Source organism: Macaca nemestrina, chromosome 7 (genome assembly GCF_043159975.1).
Source record: "Macaca nemestrina isolate mMacNem1 chromosome 7, mMacNem.hap1, whole genome shotgun sequence".
NCBI lineage: Eukaryota > Metazoa > Chordata > Mammalia > Primates > Cercopithecidae > Macaca > Macaca nemestrina.
In genome coordinates, this window is record NC_092131.1 from 133326665 (window position 1) to 133349087 (window position 22423).

General features: G+C 38.5%; 1 long non-coding RNA gene across 1 annotated transcript; it reads right to left on the reverse strand.

Moving 5' to 3' along the window:
• Positions 1 to 2249: 2249 nt before the first annotated feature.
• On the reverse strand, positions 2250 to 21474 carry LOC112427654 (uncharacterized). The gene is made up of 3 exons (XR_011626409.1): positions 21245 to 21474; positions 4332 to 4396; positions 2250 to 3234 (listed from the first exon to the last, which is right to left on the reverse strand). It is a non-coding gene; the product is annotated as an uncharacterized lncRNA (long non-coding RNA).
• Between the last annotated feature and the right edge of the window lie 949 nt (positions 21475 to 22423).

Consider the following 22423-nt stretch of genomic DNA (forward strand, 5'->3'; position numbering starts at 1 on the left):
CGCTTGTGTAAAGCCAGATTTTCTTTATATACTTTAACCAAAACAACATTTCACAATAGAATGACTGCAAAAGCAGGAAGGAGAATCCAGCTATCTTCTATTAACCAAATAGCAAAGAGATTTCCAAAACAATGTCACTCATTTTATTACTTCTGTTTGTTTGGGAAAATACCAATATTTTGATTAAAATATGTTAATACATAATATGTTTATGGCTGTTATTTAAAAATGCATTAATAAGTATTTCAAAATGTTCTGTTTTTCTATTATGATAAATATTATTATCACTATTACTTAAGACAGGATCTCACTCTGTCACCCAGGCAGACTCAATCTTGGCTCACTGTAGCCTCAACCTCCCAGGCTCAAGCAATCTTCCCACCTCAGCCCCCTGAGTAGCTGGGACTACGGGCACACACCACTACCAGCTAATTTTTTGTATTTTTAGTAGAGATGGGGTTTTGCCATGTTGCCCAGGCTTGTCTTGAGCTCCTGGGCTCAAGTGATCTGCCTGCCTGCCTTGGCCGCCCAAAGTGCTGGGATTACAGGTGTGAGCCATTGCACCTGCTGTGATAATTATTGATAGATGTATCTCATATGTTCCAGTTATCAATTTACTGACTCTCAGTTCCAAATTTATCCTTCACTACCAGCTCTGCAAAAACGGAGATGGGCCCATTAAATATTTTTCTTTTGCCAGCGGGCACAGGGGTAAGCTTTGTCAGTAGAGGGCTCTACAGAGACATAGCAGAAGGAAGGGATCTTCCTCCCACTGTTTTCTCTCAGCAGGCTCCTGCAGCTTTGGCTTCTCTCGTGCTCAGCTCTGCTGCCTTGTGACTAGCCTTTATCTTTGGTTACTGGACTGTCTCCTATATCTCTAGAAGCCTGTAGGCATTAAGTAGCTTAATACAATTCAATTATAATGCAAAAATTTGAATTCTGACACAAAAACCGAGATGTAAAGGTATGATTACTGTTCTGTGGTATAAAAACATAAAGGATTAATGGCTTTTCAAAGCATCCGCGCCTCAGGACTTTAGCCAACTGACCTCTTAGAAAGGAAGATTCCCTGGCCGTATCTCCTTCCCTGATCATATAAAGTGAGACCCAGACCCATGAGAACCTACAGGCCACTGGAATGACACTTCTTTACAGTGCGAGGAGTCCTAATAGGTCCAGGGATCCTCTTCTTCTCTCCCAGTAGGTCTAGGGAGGTTGGCAGATGACAATAAAGCTGAGGGTTTTTTTTTTTTTTTGTTACATTAATAAACTTCTGAGTTTCTTCTCTCTAGGTGAAGGCTTATTCATTTAAAGTGAACTTGAAGACTGGACTTCAATCAAAATAATGAAGAGAAAGGACCAAAATGGGGCCAAATCAACTGGGATAATGTGAGCTCTGACCATGCAGAGAAAAAAGAAGAGCAATTCATATGCTGAAGTCACCGCCGACTCCAGCAGCAGATGCCAGGGCAATGCTCAGGACCTCCTCACAGTCACCAGCCCAGGGGACACTCAGGACCAGCCCCTCCACAGCTGAGGCCAGAGGTTCCAGAGGGCACATACTGCGTCAGTCTGAAGCCCCATCATTCCTGTACTGCCACATCCTGTGTATTTTTACCTAATGAAGCCAAGCCTAGCTTTGGAAATATGCATTATTTTATGCAATTAAAAGTTACTGGGGGACAGGTGGGCCTCCTGGAAAGCTGTGGTTACTCCCCTCTTCCTCTGCACACACCAGGAGTCTCAGCGGAGGCAGAGAAAAAAAAGGAGAAAGGGAAAAAATTATTGGGATAAATTAAATTGTAGGATTTCTTGCTTCTGTTACCCAGTGGATAGTGATTTGAAGGAGATCAGATCAATGACTAGAGAAAAAAAAATATATATATATATATATATTTCTCTGAATAGTTAAAGGTAACAAAAGTAAATGTGTGACCTTGCTACTTGGATATACTTTATTGTTCCACCTAAATAATACCCACTCTATGAACAAGGCTCCCTGCCACACACCAGACAGCTGATGCTCAACACATACTTATTAAATGGAAGTTACTAAGCTCCAACCATGCACTCTATAGCAGGATTTGGCAAACTTTTTCTGTACAGGGCCAGACAGTAAATATTTTAGGTTTTGCCGCATAGGATCCTTGTAGCAACTACTCAAGTCTGCTGTTGTGGCTTAAAGGCAGCCATAGACAATATGTAAACAAGGCCGTGTTCCAAGAAAACTTTATTTAAACACTGCATGTTCTTACTTATAATTGGGAGCTGAACAATGTGAACACATGGGCACAGGGAGGGGAACAACACATACTGGGGTCTTTGGGGGAGGCAGGGGGAGGGAGAGCACTGGGAAAAATGGCTGATGCATGCTGGGCTTAATACATAGGTGATGGGTTGACAGGTGCAGAAAATCACCATAGTACATATTTACCTATGTAACAAACCTGCACACCCTGCACATGTACCACAGAACTTAAAAAAAAATAGCAAAAAGACCCCAAAACTTTATTTACAAAAACAAGCAGTGGGCTAGTCTGACCCACTACAGCCGTGGGCTGTAGTTTGCTAACCTCTGCCCTAAATCATAGCAGCCAGAGTGCCCATGCTATTGCCTAGTAGTCTCTGGAGAATAATGGCCTCTCTTCTTTCACCCTCCAGATCTCACGTGAGTGCCCTCACAGCCAACTCTAATCCAGAACCACCCTGAAGGGAATTCTGGGAAATGTAGTTCTTGGCTTCTCCTCTTCAAGAGGGTGGCAGTGATGCTAAATTGACAACAGGTAATCCAGCATACCAACGTGTCTGAATCACCTAAGATTTACAGGCCAAGGTGCCAGGATGATAGAAACCAACTTTTCAGAATCACCTATTGTTCTTTGGATTAAAACACTAGATTAGGCCTGTGTGTGGGTGACACAAAATCCAAAATAAAAGTGTTTCACTGAGGCAATTTAATTCTGTCTCATATCAGGTAGGCTTGGGATGGTGCTCCACAGTGGCAGGAGCTCAGTTTCCTTCAATCTCGATACTCCACCATTCGTGGTTTCCCTGCCAGCATCACTTCCTGGCTCCAGGTGGCTGCAGGAAGCAGGCCAACTTTCCAGCCAATAAGAAGGAAGAAGGGCTGATGAAGGGCATAGCCCCTCCATTTACAAATATTTTCCAGAAAGTGTCTCTGCCACTTCTGTTTCCATGTCATTGGCCAGAGCTTAGTCACAAGGACAAACTTAGCTGCAAGACAGAATGAGAAAATGACTTTTTATTTCAGTTTTTATTCAGAAATTTAGTTTTTAGCTGGCCTTGTCACAGCTAAAAATCAGTGGTCTATGACCAAGGAAGAAAAAACAAATATTAAAACACTATCAGTGGTCTTTGACATACCAAAGTATCACAGTCACACTTTGCAAAGGCTAAGATTCTGAAACCACATCACGTTATTACAGGCCAGTGTTACAGAGTTGCATCATATTCTTACAGGCCAATGTTCTGAAATGCTGTGCTATTATAGACCAGGGATTCTGAATCACTTAAGATTCTCATTGGCTAAGGTTCTAGAATTAAATAGTAGTTTTTCAGGCCAAGATTCCAAAGTCACATAAGATTCTTACAAGCCAAGATTCAAAATCACAAAACCTAATAAGCCAACCTTTGCAAATCACATGAAATTCTTGTGAGCAAACATCCAGAAATATATGAGATTTCTACAGAACAAGTTTCAAAACTCATGCAAGATTCCTACCAGCCAACGTACATGGAGATCAAGATTCCAAAATTAAACTGAACTTCTTGTAGACTAGGCTTCCAGATTCACACAATATTCTTATAGAGCAAGTTTCTGATGCCATACCATGTGATCATAGTGCTATTCTGACAGCTATGATCCTGGAATCAAACATATTTATTTCAAGCCAAGTTTTCAGAATCACATAATGTTTTAATAAACCAAGTTTTCAGAAACATATAAGTTTATTATAAATCAAGTTTCCAGAAGCACATAAGGTTATAAAATGGCATAACATTGTTAAAAGCCAAAATTGCAAATCACGTATCATTTTTACAGGTCAATGTTCCAGAATCACCTGAAGTTCTTTCAACCATTGTATCTAGAAACACACAGCATTCCTAGAGGCTAACATTCCATAAATCCATATAATTCTTACAAACCAAGTTTCCAGAATCAAGCAATGTTCTTAAATAACCTGAGTTCTTGAATCCTACATAATTCTTGTAGATGACATTCCTGGTCTCTGGTTTCCTAAGTCTCCCAAATGAGCTAGCAATTGAAGTTGACTGTGTTTTCTCCCAAATTAGGATTCACAAAATATTACCTTTTTCAATGCCAGTGGCAGGTGGTCTCCCTCTCTCAGGAACCCCAACAGATTCTAGAAATGTCCTATAAGAGGCAGGAGGACCAGAGTGGTATTAACACTGTATGAAAGCTTAATAATAATAATAATTAGAACAACATTTATTCAATGCCTACCATGTGCCTCATACTAAGTTCCTGACATACTTCATCTCATTTAACCATCCCAGTCACTCTGTGGTTGAATTATCTGTGTAATTAGTCATCATCAATATGCTCATTTTATAGATTAAAAAATCCAGTCTAAGAAAGATTAGGTAAGTTGACTAAGGTCATACAACTATGAAGTAGCAGATTCCAAATTATAACCTTGGTTGTTGATTCCAGGGCTACAGAGGGATACCTCCAGCATTGGAGCAGAGCATAGGATAAGGCTCTCTTTTATTAGGCCTCTCCCTTTGGGATCAAAACTACTAAATTTCAGCAGAAACATGATCAAAGGAACCATCTGAAGAAATGATCCTTCCTTGGGGTGGGCAAGAGGTGAAGTGCCTAGGTGACTCAGAGAGGCATACATCTAAATAAGGTGGTGATATGGTGTGGCTGTGTCCCCACCCAAATCTTATCTTGAATTGTAGCTCCCATAACTCTCACGTGTTGTGGGAGGTACCCAGTGGGAGATAACTGAATCATGGGGACAGTTTCCCCCATACTCTTCTCATGGTAGTGAATAAGTCTCACATGATCTAATGCTTTTATAAAGGGAAACCCCTTTTGCGTGATTCTCATTCACTCTTTTGTCTGCTGCCATGTAAGACATGTCTTTCGCCTTCTGCTACAATTGTGAGGCCTCCCCAGCCACGTGGAACTGTGAGTCCTTTAAACCTCATTTTCTTTATAAATTACCCAGTCTTGGGTATGTCTTTATCAGCAGCATGAAAATGGACTAGTACAGCTGGTGAGGATGAAGCTTCCAGTGCATTCTCATGTAACATAACCCATTGTGTTGGCACATGTAGGAAGAATGAATGCATTGGCTAAGCAGCTGTACCCTTCAGTGTGTTTTCAAAGGGTAAGTTAGCAGTCTTTAATTGGCAGTAAATAGGGAAAAGGGGATTCCTGGACTGGCTGACAGGAGTGCTCTGGTCCATTTGGTAAATAAATTCCTAAGGTGAAAGTTGAGTTCATTATTCAGTAGTTACTCGTTGAGTTTCTCTTGTGTACCTGGATCTGGAGATAAAACACTATGAAGATGTTTAAGGCAAAATTTTTGTCTTTAAGAAGTGCCACTTTACCAGAGAAATAGGTGAACAAAGATAAAACATTAGTGCAGCTAGGAGAGGACTGCATCTGTGTGCATATGTGTATGCAAGTGTGTGCATGTGTGTACACTTATGTGCAGGTGTGTGTACACATCCATGCATGTGTGTGTGTATGTGTATGCACAAGGAGATGGGGAAAAGAAAGTTTCATGGAGATGAAGGAGGTAAGTTGCATTTAGAAGGGCAAGAAAGAAGTCTGCTAGGTGGGGTGGTTTTGGCAGAGGTGGTGGGAGGCCTTTCCATCCAGAGGATCCACCATTATGCAGGTTGTCCAGGGGAAAGGGCATCAGTGTGCATGGAGAACCATGAAGCACAAGTCCTATCTTAGAAATAGAGCTTATGTTAGGAAGTTAGGGGTCAGGGAGAGTTTAGGGCAGACTGGGTCTTGTTTGGATCTGTCCCGGAGGCTACCGAGAGGCACTGAACATGAGGATGTAAGGAGTCTGGGCACAAATGTGTGAGGGCTGTGGTGGGAAAATGACCACAGAAAGGTCCCCACCCTTTGATCAACTTCTCTGGGATCTTGTATTTGGGGAACAGATGTTTCAGTTGAATATTCTATACTCTTGCTCTAACACGTTTTCATTATGATTGTTTTAAGAACTATCATGTCGAAAATAATCTTTGGAAATGTTTAAGACACTGATTTTTAAAACTATGCTTGGGGAGGAATGGCTACTCATCTTCCTGACCTCATTCTCTCAAGGCCCCTGCCCAAGGAGGCCCAGCCTCAGGTTTGGCTTCTCTCTTTTTACCACAAAGGAGTGGCAGTTACCTCTAGTCAACTGATACTCAGTGATCCAGCCACTCTGCATCTAGCTCCACAGTCTGTCAACAGCATTGGTGAGTCTATCCCAGGTCCTTCCTGGTCAGGTTTGTCTGTTTATTTGTTCATGTGTCCAACTAACAATTTTGCACATATATTATATGTCTGTTTAATCTGGAAACCTTTTAATCCATATCTGCTCCCTCTAGCCTAGTTGAAAGTTTCTAAATTAAATTCAGCACACAAAATTTCCGCTTCTGGTTATAATAAAGCAACAGAATCCACACTTACCTTTCCATCATAGTAAACTAGCAAACAGATTGAAATATATTAAATAACTTTTCAGATATTGGTTAACAGGCACCATGGAGTATGATATCAGGGGGAAGGGAAACAAAAAGATGAGCCAAATGATCTCTGGGGATTTGTGTCTAGAGGCACATTCTGGATTGTGGTGCAAGGAAGAATATCAAGTACAGCATGAAGGTTTTACTGAGCTGAGAAGACAGAGATTAATGTTCAGGCACCATGAAGAAAAAGAGCTCTAAAAAGTGCAAAAGGATTTCATTGGAGCTTTGCTGAATTATAGGCCATCCATGTTGAGGTTGAAACTTCATGAATTCAGGCAAAGAATAACAGTGGATTTTAAAGTTGAATAGTTTCCAGAGTTCATACAGGTGAGGAGATGTTTAGGCTCTGTCAGGCCTCTGAGCCCAAGCCAAGCCATCGCATGCCCTGTGACTTGCATGTATATGCTCAGATGGCCTGAAGTAACTGAAGAATCACAAAAGAAGTGCAAATGCCCTGCCTTGCCTTAACTGATGACATTCCACCACAAAAGAAGTAAAAATGGCCGGTCCTTGCCTTAAGCGATGATATTATCTTGTGAAATTCCTTTTCCTGGCTCATCCTGGCTCAAAAACCTCCCCCACTGAGCACCTTGTGACCCTCACTCCTGCCTGCCAGAGAACAACCCCCCTTTGACTGTAATTTTCCTTTACCTACCCAAATCCTATAAAACGGCCCCACCCTTATCTCCCTTCGCTGACTCTCTTTTTGGACTCAGCCTGCCTGCACTCAGGTGAAATAAACAGCCATGTTGCTCACAATTAAGCTAAAGTTTAATTAAAAATTAATAGACATGCCAAGAATGAGAATAACATAACTCAAAACCAGGAGAAAAATCAGTCAGTAGAAATAGAAACAGAAATGACAGAGATGACAAGATTAACAAACAAGGTATCTAAAATGCTATTATCAATCTGCTCAATATGTTCAAGGACTTAAATAAAAATGTGAACACAATTAGGAAAAATAGAAGATACAAAAAAGCCATTTAAAAAGAACCTGAAATTACTAGAGACAAAAAACACAATATATGAAATGAAAATTTCACTGGATGGAGTTAAGAACAGATGAGAAGAAAACATGAAGTTGAAGACACAGCAACAGAAACCATTGACACCAAAACATAGAAATGCAAAAGGCTAAACAATAAATAAGCATAGCCACAATGTCTTATGGGGCAGCATCAAACAGTCTAATACATATGTAGCTAAAGTACCAGAGGAGAGAAAAAAAGATAGAAAAATATTTAAAGAAATATTGGAGAAAATTTTTCCAAATTTGATGAATAATGTGAACCCACAGATCCAAGAACCTGAATGAGTCCCAAACGTAACAAAACAAAAACAAAGGTACATCATGATAAAATTGTTGAAAATTAGTAATGAAACTTTTAAAAGCAACTGGAGAGAAAAAGACACTATGTCAGAGGAAAACAGATTTAAATACCACAGACTTTTTGTCATAAACTATGCATATTAGAATACAATGAAAGACATTTTTAAGGTGCTAAAAGAAAAAAAATCCTGTCAACCTAGAATTCTATATTCAGTAAAAATATCCTTCAAAAACAAAGACAAACTAAATACTTTTTTTTTTTTGACAAAAACAAAGCTGCTAAAATTCAATCCTGGTAGATCTACACTCTGAGAAAAGCTAAAGAAAATCTTTTAGGTAGAAGTAAAATGATACTAGGTGGAAACTTTGATTTACTTAAAACAATAGAGAGCATCGAAAGTAGTAAATATGTTGGTAAATATAAAATATTTTTTCTTAGTTTGAAAGTTCTTTCTTTCTTTCTTTTTCTTTTTTTTTTGAGCAGAGTTTCCCTCTTGTGCCCAGGCTGAAGTGCAGTGGCATGATCTCGGCTCACTGCAACCTCTGCCTCCTGGATTCAAGCGATTCTCCTGCCTCAGTCTCCTGAGTGGCTGGGATTATGGGCACACATCACCATGCTCAGCTTTTTTTTTTTTTTTGTATTTTTAGTTGAGATGAGGTTTCACCATGTTGGCCATGCTGGTTTCAGACTCCTGACCTCAGGTGATCCACCCACTTAAGCCTCCCAAAGTGCTGGGATTATAGGTGCGCGCCACTGGCCACTGTGCCAGGCCTTATTTTGAAAGTTCTTTAAAAGACAAGTGAATAAATGTATGACAATAATAGCATAAAGGATGGGTGGGGTAAATGACAGTATAGTGTTGTAAGGGTCATGGATTGTATGTAAAAGTATGTAATTTTATTTAAAGTTGTACTATGGTGAGCTAAAGATATATATCGTAAGCCACAGAGCAACCACTAAAAATAAAACAAAAAAGAATGAGCAAAAAGTAGATGAGACAAACAGGAAACAAACAATAAAATGGTAGATTTATACCAGAAATCACATTAACTGTAAATGGTCTAAACAATTAAAAGAGGCAGATTCAACTACATGCTATCTATAAGAAATCCACCTTAAATGTAAAGGCATACATATTTTGCAAGTAAAACAATGAATTCAGATACACCATGAAAACAATAATCATAAGAAAACTGGTTTGACCACATTAGTATGAGAAGAAGTAGTGTTTAGAAAAAAGAATATCACTAGACATAAGAGAAATATTTAATTGTAATAAAGCACACAATTTATCAAGAAGACACAAAAATCCTTAATATGTATACTGATATTAATATAGCTTCAAGAGAGATAAAGAAAAACTAACATAAGTGCAAGGACAGACATTCAAAATTATTGTTGGAGATTTCCATACCCCTCTCAATTATTGATAGTACAAGTAGTAGGTAAATCAGCAAAGATGAAGAAGACTTGAGCAATATCACCAATTTGACCTAATTGCCATTTCTTGATTATCTACTCACCACCACCAAAAGAATACATATTATTTTCAAGTATACATGGAACATGTATTAAGAAAGGTCATTTTCTGTGCCATAAAAAATGTCTCAGCATATATATATATATATATATATATATATATATATATATATATATATAAAATTTATTTAGATGGAGTCTCGCTCTGTTGCCCAGGCTGGAGTGCAGTGGCATGATCCTGGCTTACTGCAAGCTCCGCCTCCTGGGTTCACACCATTCTCCTGCCTCAGCCTCCTGAGTAGCTGGGATTACAGGCGCCTGCCATCACGCCTGGTTAATTTTTTGTATTTTTTAGTAGAGATAGGGTTTCACCGTGGTAGTCAGGATGGTCTTGAACTCCTGACCTCATGATTCACCCGTCTCAGCCTCCCAAAGCGCTGGGATTACAGGCGTGAGCCAATGCACCCAGTCATCTTAGCATATTTTTAAGGATTGAAACAAAGCATATTTTCTGACCAAAATGGAATTAAAACACAAATCAACAACAGAAAAATATAAAAAATCCTAGAATGTATGGAAGTTAAAGACTTCACTTCTAAGCAACATTTGGTTCAAAGAGTACATCACAGGGAGATTTAAAGATATTTCAACTAAATGAAAATGAAAATTCAACGTAACAAAATTTGTGACATATAGATAAGGTGGTGATTAATGAGAGATACATGTCTTTAAATGCTCATATTAGAATAGAAAGAGGTTTTTATCAATATTCTAAGCTTTCATCTTTAGAAACAGAAGAGCAAATTACATACAATTGAGAAATCCAACAAAACCAATTTAAAAAGATCAATAAATTGAAAAATTTGCAACAAGATTTATCTGAGAAAAAGAGAGAGTGAGCATGAGTGCTAATATAATGAATGAAAGAGGAGGCATAACTAGAGATGCTAGAGATAATAACAACACAGTAAGGGAATATAATGAAAGACTTTATGTCAAAAAAATCAACAACTTAGATGAAATGGCCAATTGCTAAAGGGTACAACTTAAAAAAAATAGAAAACCCAAATAGCCATATACATGTTATGAATACATTTCTTGAACTTTGTGATATCTCATCTTTAGAGTTGTTTGTGTTACCTATTGTGACCTGTGTTGACTGATATGACTTGGAAAGAACACAAGCAAATAAAATGCTTTGGTTACTTACTCCTAAATTGATAAGGATATAGAGAGCAAAAAGCAGTAAATAGATTTATGCTTCCCAACATATTAAATATGGAAGCACACTGATGAAAAATACTCTCTCCTGATAAGCCACAGCAAGAATGTACACACGAAGAGTCAGGGAATAAAACCCCAGCCTGACAAACCACCTTCAAGCCACTTCCTATTGAACAACCCGTGTACTTCGCTCCCTTTGCTTGTCCAGGAAACACTGGAGTGTCAGAGATCAGAGGACATCTAGTAGTTGTTGAGGCAAAGAGAAAGACAAATTTAGGATTAGTCTGCACCATTTCCATCTTTTAGGTTTGCTTTAGCCGTTTAGCTTTTAAAAGAAATAACTGCATGAATTTATAAATGTTTAATTAAGCCATTTTATGTGCTTTTTCAGTTTTGTTTCTGCTAAAATTTAAGCAAAATTGGAATTAAAACCGAAACTTAAATGCAACACATATTCCTCGAAGAAACTGAATTCATAATTTAAAAGCCCCTTTCCTATCCCCAAAACACAAAATACTCCAGACCCAGATGAACTCACTAGTGAATTCCAACAAACACTTAAGAAAGAAATATCAATTCAAAAAAGAAAAAACTCAGGAAAAAGAGGAGGGAACATATTCCAACTCATATGAGACTATCATGCCCCAATACTAATAAAACTACATACAGATATTACCAAAAAGGGAAGAAAACTATACATCAATATCACTCATGGTGATAAATCCTTACAAAACATAAGCAAATAGAACTAACAATATTTTAAGGGACAGTATACCATGCAAAAGCAGGGCTTATCCCAGGAAAGCAAGATTGCTTTGATATCCAAAAGTTGATCATTGTAATTCACTACATTAATAGAACAAAGGATAAAAACCATATATCCCATAAATCCATCTCAATAGATGCAGAAAAAGCACTTGAAAAGTGGTAATTTATGATTAAAATTACTAATAAACTAGGAATAGAAGAAAACTTCCTCAACTTGATAAAGAGAATATGTAAAAAACCTATGACCTGATAAAGAGAATCAGTTAAAGGTAAAAGACTGTATGGTTTCCTTCCAGTGTCAGAAACAAGACAAAATATCTGCTTTTATTACTTTTATTCAACATTGTCTTAAAGATCCTATCCAGTGAAATAGGCAAGAAAAAGAAATAAAAGACATCTGAATTGGAAAGGAAGAAATAAACTGTCTTCATTAGCAGACAACATAATTGTGTACATAGAAAGTTCTAAGGAACATATATTTTTAAAGGTTTGAGAACTCATAAGTGACTTGGTGACTTTAGTAAGATCACAGGATGCAAGGCCAATAAGATCAGCTGTTTCTCTCTACCAACAACAATAGCTAGAAATAAAAATTTACAAAATACCATTTACAGTAGCATCAAATAATGAGAAACACTTTGGGATAAATTTGACAAAATATGTGTAAGATTTGTACTTTGAAAACTACAAAATACTGCTGAGAGGAACTTTAAAAGAACTAAATAAAGGGAGAGCTGTAATATGTTCATGGATTGGAGTACTGCTAAAATGTTAATGTACTTCATATTGACTGATAAAATTTCAGAGGCTTTTAAAAGTAGTTGACGAGCTTAGTGTAAAATTTTTGTGTAAAAGATTTAGAAAATCTGCCACAATTTTGAAAAAGAAAAACAAAGTTGGAGGACTTATATTACCTGACTTTCATACTTATTATAAAGCTACAGTAATGAAGAGAGTGTAGCACTGGTATCAAATTTGTCATATAGATCAATGGAATAGAATAAAGAATCAAAAATAGACTCACAGATACATGGTCGATTGATTGTTAACATATTTCAATAAAGGAAAAGAGAGTCTTCCAACAAATGGCACTGGAATAATTAGATACTCATATGAGGAAAAAATAAACCTCACATAAAAATGAACCCAAAATAGGAAAAAGGTCTAAAGGTGGAAGATAAAACTATTAAACCAATAGGAAAGAAAAATAGAAGAAAATCTTTTCAACTTTGGGGTAAGCAAGGATTCCCTGGCTGGGAAAGAAAAATAAAAAACCACAAAAGAAAAAAATTGATAACTTGGTCTTTCTGTTAGTTTGTTAGGGCTGCCACAACAGAATACCACAGACTGGGTAATTTAAACAACAGGTACCTGTTAAATAAAGTAATCTTTATCAACATTTAAAACTTCTGCTCTTTGAAAAACATCTTCAGTAAAGGAAAAGACAAGTCACAGGCTGGGAGGAAATATTCACATAGCTGACAAAAGCTATATGTAAAGTGAACATTATATCCTGAATTTATAAAAAACACTGAGAACTCAATAATAACAAAAATTTGAAAAATTCTCAATAGATTAAAAAAGATGGCTCCCAAAAGAAGATGCACCAATGGCCACTCAGCATGTGAAAAGATGCTCAGCATCATTCCTCATCCTGGAAATGAAAGCCTAAACCACAATGAGGTGTAACTACACACCCATTAGAATAGTTAGTATTTACAAGCTGACAATCCAAGAATTGGAAGGATGTGGAGCATTGCTGGTGACAGTCTAAAATGGTATAGCCCCTTCAGAAAATTTTAGAAATTTCTTATAAACTTAAATATACATTTATTATATAACCCAGCAAGGGTACCCCTAGGCATTTACTCAAGAGAAATGAAAACATGTCTGTATGAAGACCCATCTGTAAATGTTCATAACACCTTAATAAAAACCCAAAACTAAAACCAACCAAAATGTACATGCATAAACTGGTGAGCGGATAAATAAATTGTGGTACATGCATATAATAGAATCATGCTCAACCATAAAAAATGACTATTGATACACGAAACCACACGGGTAAGTCTCAAAATAATTATATTGAATGAAAGAAGCCGAGTGTGAAAGAGTACATACTTATGATTTCATTCATTTGAAACTCTAAAAACTCCAGAAATAACAAATCTATGTTCCTTAAGCTGGTTGTAAGAGTGATTGACTGGGACAGAACATATGCAAACTTTTTGGGGAGAAGTGTTTTATAGCTTGATTTTGATGTTGCACATGGATGTATACCTTTGTAAAAACTCATTGCACGGTCAGCTTTAAGTTGGTGCATTTTAACACTTTATACTTTAATAAAGTAAATAAAGTTGATTAAAATTATTTTTTTAAAAATCCAGCAAGCCAAGTTTGACTCTCTGCCCAACAGCTTATTCTATAAGCAAAGTTGATAATTTTGACCCTCTTCGGGGGTTTGGTTTCTGTTCTGGGGATAGATATGAATCAGGTTGAATTTGAGACAAGAGTTTGGAGATTTTTATTGAGTGAGCAAGTAACAGAAATTGCCTTTCTACTTTTTAACAAATGAAAACTATGTTCACTAAACCCTGCAAAGGCTCTGTCAAGAATCGAGTTAGTCTCAGCCGGGTAACTTACAAAGTCTTCTTGAGTCCTCCCATGACCCAGAATAAGGGGAAGCTGTCCTTTTCCAAATTTTGACAAACTCACTAGTAATTTGCTTCAAAACATCTGCAGTCCTTCCTGACTTTTCCAGCCATGTTTCACAGAAAGCTCTTCTTTTCTTTTCAAAATGCTTCAGAATTTACTTTGAAAATGAAGTTTGTATCTGCCCCCCGTCCCCCTGGAATTTTGAGAGACTTATTTCAGAACTGGCTTCAACTTACATGCCTGTCATTTTAGACCATAATAAGCCCCATGAACGGTTATATGATGTCAGTTTGCTTTATTTTTGTTTTTGGGGTTTTTTAGGGGGACTGGGAGGGGGATTAAGCTGCCTATCTGAGAGTAGCAGATTTGGCTGATTTAGTTATACCCAGATGTGCCTAAATATAAGACAGAGAGGAATAAGTACTGAGTAGGAGTTTTAGTGAATTTATGTTGTATTTCTCATAAATTCCTGTGGGTTCCTTTTGGCACCAGAATTTAATTTATTATTCTCTGTTCCTTTTTAAATAAAATCTGATGCAACAGTTAAGGGCCAGGGTCAGGCTGGGAGCCTCTGCCTCTGATCAGCTGCTGCAACATAATATAAATCAATTCAGCAAGTACTACCAGACCATCTACTGCATATTTAGACCTTTAGTGAGTCCTGTGGAGTGTTCAGGGAAAGGTTCTGGCTTTGGGGGTCCTCCAGTGGAAAAGAAGCGTGAATGGTGACTAGACTTTGAGCTGGAAGAACTAAATTTTAGTTAGGACTCCTCTACCTAATTATCAGCCTTAGAAGAATTTATTTAAGTTCTTTGTTAAAGAAATTTTATGAGCTTCAATGTCTTCATTTGCAAAATGGAAAAAAATGATCCCTACTTACTCCACAGTATCAAGGCAGGGTTCAAAGAAGGGAATGCTTAGCATAGCACTTTAAAAAAGGTACGTGCAATAAAATGGTGAAGTTCATTTATTAGAGTATGATTGGGGAGATAAGCCTAAGACATCTCAGCAAAAAGTGCATGAAAGGATTTATGATTTAGTTATTTCCTCATAGAACAGCAAAAAGGGATTAGGGAAAACAATAGATTTTATTAACATTAAAATCATTAAAATAAGATTTTAAAAGCTATAAGAGTTATAATTTTACTTCTGGTTACAATAAAGTAACTTGTGTCAGACCAAAGTTTCTAGTGAAATAAACTAAAAAAGCTGGAATTTTTTTTTTTTTTTTTTTTTTTTTTTGAGATAGGGTTTTGCTCTGTTGCCCAGGCTGGAATGCAGTGGTGCAATTATGGTTCACTGCAGCCTCCACCTCCTGTGCTCAAGCAATCCTCCCATCTCAGCCTCCCAAGTAGTTGAGACTACAAGCATGCACCACCACACTCAGCTAATTTTTAAATTTTTTATAAAGATGAGGTCTCACTATGTTGTCCAGGCTGGTCTTGAACTCCTGGGCTCAAGCAATCCTCCTGCCTTGGCCTCCCAAAGTGCTTGGATTACAAGTGTGAGCCACTGTGCCCAGCCTTGGAAAAAAATATTTTAAAAAATATTTTTGAAGAATTGTAGGACACCCAAGGCAACCACTACTTAAGGAGCGAGAAAAAAAGAAAGTTCTTTGAAAGATCTCAGCTTTTGGTCATCACTTTTCCCCTTGGGATATGGGAGGCTGCAGGGCCTGGTAGGGTTCATCCACAAAGAGGCAGAGAAGCCAGCAGAGCTTTAGGCTATCTTACAGAGCAGAGGAACAAAAAAGGACAGTTCTAGGCTCCCAAGGCAGCTGACTTGAGGAGCCAAGGTCCAAGAGACAATGGAGGCACAGAAAACTAAACCTGTCAGTTGGCATTTTTCCACTTGAGTTATTTGTCAATTCTTGGCTGTGCAGGGTGAGAAGCTAAGAAACTAAACAAAAGGTAGCTGGAAAACCTTTCATGGTCTCTGAGAAACAAAAATTTGAATTTAGGGCTGGGTACAGTGGCTCATGCCTATAATCCCAGCACTTTGGGAGGCTGAGGAGGGAGGATTGCTTAAGCCCAGGAGTTCAAGACCAGCTTGGGCAACATAGGGAGACCCCCATCTCTACAAAAAATTAAGAACTTAGCTAGGCGTGGTGTTATGTGCCTGTGATCCTAGCTACTTAGGAGGCTGAGGTAGGAGGATCTCATTGAGCCTGGGAGGTTGAGGCTGCAGTGAGCCACGACTATGCCACTCCACTCCATCCAGCCTGGGTGACAGAGTGAGACCCTGTCTCAAAAAAAAAAAAAAAAAAAAAAAAAAAAAAAAAAAAGAAAGAAAGAAAGAAAGAAAAAGGAAATAATTTAGGATTTTCTAAGAATAAGTGCCCCCCTTCCCACCCCAAGAAACATCCCTGGATCTGGATGGCTATACTCTTGGAGGAAAAATGACCAGAGAAAGAACAAATTTGTGAAGACCAAAGCCAACTTCAAGTCAGTTCAGCCCTTGATTGAATGGAGGTAAACAAACAGCCCCTACTCTAACTGCATGCCAGAGAATAGAATGAATCCTCTATAGAAGAAGATGTTATCATTCGAAGTCTCCACGTTTTAATATAAACTTTCCAGTATTCAATAAAAAATATTAAGTATTCCAAGTTACAAGACCAAGAGAAAAAACAGGCAAGAAAAACATGCAGGAAAAATAAACCCATATGTGACTTACATATTAGGGTTATTCGACATTAAAACAACTGTGATTAATATGCTCATAAAAAGATATAACAAGATGAAGAATTTTGCCTGAGAACAACAATCTATTTTTAAAAATCAAGCAAATTCCAAAACTGAAAAGGAATATAATTGATGAAACCAGCTTGATCAACATGGTGAAACCCCGTTTCTACTAAAAATACAAAAATTAGCCAGGTATGGTGACAAGCACCTGTAATCCCAGCTACTTGGGAGGCTGAGGCAGGAGAGTCGCTTGAACATGGGAGGCAGAGGTTGCGGTGAGCTGAGATTGTGCCACTGCACTCCAGCCTGGGCGACAGAGTGAGACTCCATCAAAAAAAGAAAGAAAGAAAGAAAGAAAGAAAGAAAGAAAGAAAGAAAGAAAGAAAGAAAGAAAGAAAGAAAGAAAGAAAGAAAGAAAGAAAGAAAGAAAGAAAGAAAGAAAGAAAGAAAGAAAGAAAGAAAGAAAGAAAGGAAGAAAGAAAGAAAGGAAGAAAGAAAGAAAGAATTAATTCAATAGATCGTTCCACAATAGATTGGCACAGCTGAGGAGGATTAGTTAAGCTGTGCTTAAAGAGCATATAAGAGACATATGAGACATGGTGGAAAGTTTGAATATTAATACAATTGGAGTCTCAGACGAGAAAGAGAGAAGAATGGAGAAGAAGTGGTATTTAAAGAGATACAGAAATAATGACTAAGAATTTTCCAACAATGCCAAGACATCAAGCTAGAGATTCAAGAGTACTACAAAGTCCAAGCAAGAAAGAAAATAACACCTAGTAACATCATTGTAAATCTTTGAAAATTACAGATAAAGAGAATATTCTTTAAAGGAGTCCATGGGGCCAGGCATGATGGGTCATGCCTGCAATCCCAGCACTTTGGGAGACTGAGGTGGCAGGATTGCTTGAGTCCAGGAGTTTAAGACCAGCCTGGGCAACATAGGGAGAACTTGTCTCTACAAAAAAGTTTACAAATTAGCCAGGTGTAGTGGCACATGCCTGGTCTGTAGTCCCATCTACTTTAGAGGCTGAGACAGGAGAATTGCTTGGGCCTAGGAGGTCGAGGCTTCAGTGAGCCACTACTGCACTCCAGCCTGGGTGACAAAGTGAAAAAAAAAAAAGAAAAGAAAAGAAATGAATCTATAGTGAAAAAACACATACCTTCAAAAGCACAATAAAAAGATGAAAGCCAGAAGACAATGGAATGATATCTTCAAATTTCTAAAATAAAAATAATTGACAATCTAGAATTCTATACCCAGTGTAAAAACTTTCAAAGTGTATGCAAAATAAAGTTATTTCCAGACAGGCAAGAACCAAGAGAATTCAGCACCAGTAGACATGCATTAACATAAACACTAAAATGAGTTTCTCAGGCAAAAGTAAAATGACCCCAGATGGTCAAAAAGGAAACATAAGAAGGAATGAAGAACAACAGACAGGGTGAATATGTGGGTACATCTAAATAAACTTAGACTTTACAAGAAAATAATGTAATGTGACATTCAAAATATATACAGAACTAAAATGTATGACAATAATAACACAAAAAGAAGGGGAATGAGTTAAAATGTTCCAAGCTTGTGGCATTGTCCAGAATTTACAAAAGTACTACTTTGTATTAGATTCTGATAAGTTAAGTAATCTATGGCAATCTCTAAAATAATAGTAACAGAATGTAAAACTGACAAGCTAATGGGGGAGATGGAATAATGAAAAATAACTTATTAATTCAAAAGAAGGCAAGAAAAAGGAACATAAAACAGGTAGGAAAAATAGAAAACAAATAGTAAAGATGGTAGATGTAAAACCAAACTTACCAACCAAAGAACTAAATACTCCAATTAAATGTAAATGAATTAAATACTCCATTTAAAAGACAAAACTTTTTTTTTTTTGAGATGGAGCCTTGCTCTGTCACCCAGGCTGGAGTGCGGTGGTGTGATCTTGGCTCACTTCAACCTCCACCTCCCAGGTTCAAGTGATTCTCCTGCCTCAGCTCCCGAGTAGCTGGGATTACAGGTTCACGCCATCATGCCTGGCTACTTTGTGTATTTTTTTCAGTGGAGATGGGGTTTTGCCATGTTGGCCAGGCTAGTCTCAAACTCCTCACCTCAGGAGATCCACCCGCCTTGACCTCCCAAAGTGCTGGGATTACAGGCTTGAGCTACTGTGCCTGGCCAAAGTTTTAAGACTGGATTTTAAAATGCTATGCTGTTTACAAGGGTCCTTAAATATTAAGTTGAACTACATTAATGTGCTGACAGTCAACCATATTTGACTTATAAAAATAGCAGTTTCTGATAGTTCAACCTAAAATGAAGGCATAGTGAAGCTGAAAGTGAACGGATAGAAAAATATACTCTGTGAACTGTGACCAAGAGAAAGTAGAGTTTAAGGCAAGAAGCATTTCTAAGCATTTAAGAGAGACATTTCATAATGATAAAAGTGCTAGTCCATCAGGAAGATACAACTTTTCCAAATTTTTATGTATCTAATGCCATAGCTTCAAATTATACAAAGCAAAAATTAACAGGAGAAATAGACAAAAATCACTATTTTAAGGAGAGACTGTAGTATACTTCTTTCAGTAATGGATGGAACAAGCAGCAGCAAACAAATCTGTAAGGATATAGATCTGAATAATGTAACAAACAACATTCACCTAATCGCATACACAGAAGCTATGCTATCCCTAACATTGATAGAAAACACATTCAAGTGTACACGAAACATTTATCAACTTTGATCACATGCTAGCCCATAAAGCAGATTTCAACACACTTCAAATTGTAGAAATGATTCAAAGTTTGTCTTTTGACCACAGTGGACTAAATCTAAGAATCAATAATGAAAGAATAACAAGAAAATTACCAGATGTTTGAAAACAAAGTATCATGCTTCGTATAATGCATAGATTTTAAAAATCACAATAAAAATGAGAAAATAGTTTGAAGTGAATGCTATGATAAATATTATATATCAAAACTTATGGAACTAAAGCTGTGCTTAGTGGAAAATGTATGACTTTAAATGCCTATATTAGAAAACATGAAAGGCTGAAATCAATTGATCTAATATTTATCTCAAGATACAGCTAAAGCTATGCTTAGAGAGCTATGTATAGCCTGAACTTCATGTATTAGAAAAGTAGAAACGCTGAAAGTCACTTATGTAAGTATCTATCCTAAGACATTAGAAAAAGAATGGCAAGCTATGCAAATAGCAAAGAAAATAATAGTCAGAAGGAAATAATAGAAATAAGAGCAGATATTAATGAAATAGAGTATAAACAACAAAGGAAAATCAACAAAATCAAAAGTTGGTTGTTTGAAAGACTAATGAAATTGATAAACCTCTAGAAAAACTAAGCAAGGAACAAAGAGGGAGAGCAAAAATCATCAATATGAGTATTGAAAAGATAAATATTAATGAATTTATACAGGTTATATAGCAGAATGGTATGAGTGCACCTTCTAAAATCAGACTGCCTAGAGCTTTGGGGTTTAAAATAGAATTAATAGTTTGGAATTACCTATGATAATGTAGAATTAACCTGTCTGACAGTTTTGGTAAATTCTTGGTCATTATCTTTTCAGATATGACTTTTGCCCTGTTTCCTCTTTTTCATTTTTCTGAGACTTCAACCAACCACACATGCTTATACGTGTGTGCTTGTGTGCATGTGCATGCTTTCTGAAGGTCGTCTCCTCAGCCCTTGTCCGTCCTGGCCACACTTTCTGCAGGCTACCGGGCTTGGGTTTCTCCAGAGGCGCCTACAGGTTATGTTTGTCCTGGGGTGCGGAACAGCTGCAGTTGAACAGTTTTGCCACCTGCAAGGGCTCCTGTGCACATGTGCAGGACTGTGCATCTGGGTCAGAGGCTCCTGAGTGTGAGGCAGTCCTGGGCCCTGCCTGCTCTGCTTTGATGCTGTGTGTGCAGGTTTGGGCCTGGAACCAAGCAACTGGGGCATGTTCATCTGAAGTCACTGTCTAGAGAGCAGAGACCCAGCCCAGGCTCCTCCTCATAAACTAGAGGTCTTCCTAGGGTGCTGAACCAGGGGTCTGGAGTCCCCGGACCTGAGGGACAAAGAGCAGATGACTTGCTGTGGGTCTTGCTCATCAGTGTTTACGGCTATCAAGAAAAGGGCCCTCTTTCCTTCAGCAGCCCCCCCACCCCCTCTCCATCAGAAAAGAGCAAGGGAGGGCATCACAGCGTTCCCAGGAAGCCCCTGGGGAGTCCTAGGGTAGAGATCAGCCCGAAGGCTGTTTCTCCAGTCACAGCTGAAGCTGTGCCCAGAAGGCCCCAAGTCTGGCAGCAAAAGTGCAGTGCTGCTGATTGGACTCACCTTGGAAGGCAGAAACAGGATGCTGCTTCCCAGGGAGCAAGGGGGAAGAGAGCCAAAGGGAGGAGGAAAGAAGAGAGTAGGGAGAAGGTAGAAGGGCTGAAAATGGAAATGGGTAGGGAACAGAAAATGGGGTGGGAGTGGGCAAGACAGAAGGCAGGGAATGAGGACAGGGGAGGGAAGAAGAAAGGAGAGGGAAGCAGGAAAAGAAGAGCTCGGTCCTCATCGCTGCCACCCACGCCTTTCATGTGCTGCCTCAAGACAATTTGCATTTTGCCAGGGATGGTGCCTGGAATCCTAAAGCATGAAGCGCTCACGATGGTATTTCAGGCACAGGGCTCTCAAATGCAGGAGCCTGCCCTCAATCCACATCTTGGAGGCCTTGAAAAGCTTCCCTGCCTAGGCTTAGGATTCGCTCCAGGAAGCCAGAGCCTACCCACTGGCAGCTGAGAGCTAGAAATGGGAGAAGCTTTTCTTGTGTGTTTTCAAAAGGCTTTGCTCTTTCAAAACAACTTCTTTTCAACGAGGACCTTGTAAACCACAATTACTCTCAAAGGATAAAACTACCTCCCTGCAGCCCTGTGTTCCAGATTGCAAAAACTTATGCCTTATGAGGGCACATACAGTTTGAGGAATATCATTTCACAGTCAGGACAATCAGATTAATAATAAATCATCATCCGGCATGTATGGCTTGGCTCAGAGGCCATCCGGGGAATGGGGATTCAAGGCAAAAGAATCTGGCCTAATGGTTTTTCCAATGGTCCCAGTCCTGTGTTTTCACGATTCTGGCCCTCAGAGACCCCCATTTGTTCCTCAGCTCTCCAGACCTTTAGCGACCACCATCCTCTCCCTGGGCCCTCAGACTCTAGGACATAAGCTGGTCTGTGGCCTGAGAGGCTGGATGGAGGACGCAGTCCCTTCTGTCTGGAGGAGGAGCAGTAAAGCACTGCCCAGCTGCAGAACAGAGCACTCCAGCCTGGCCACCAGGCGGCAAGGCGAAGGTGGATTTCCAAGTGGAAGGCAGTGAGAACTATGTTGGAATCCACCTCCAGAGTCACGGATTTTTTTTTTTTTTAAATGTCTTTTTCAAACACATACTTTGAAAAAATATTTAAAGGCAGGGGAAATTAATTAGGGCCCTTTGTGCTGGAATCGCCTTCCACAGCGTTCCTTCAGCAA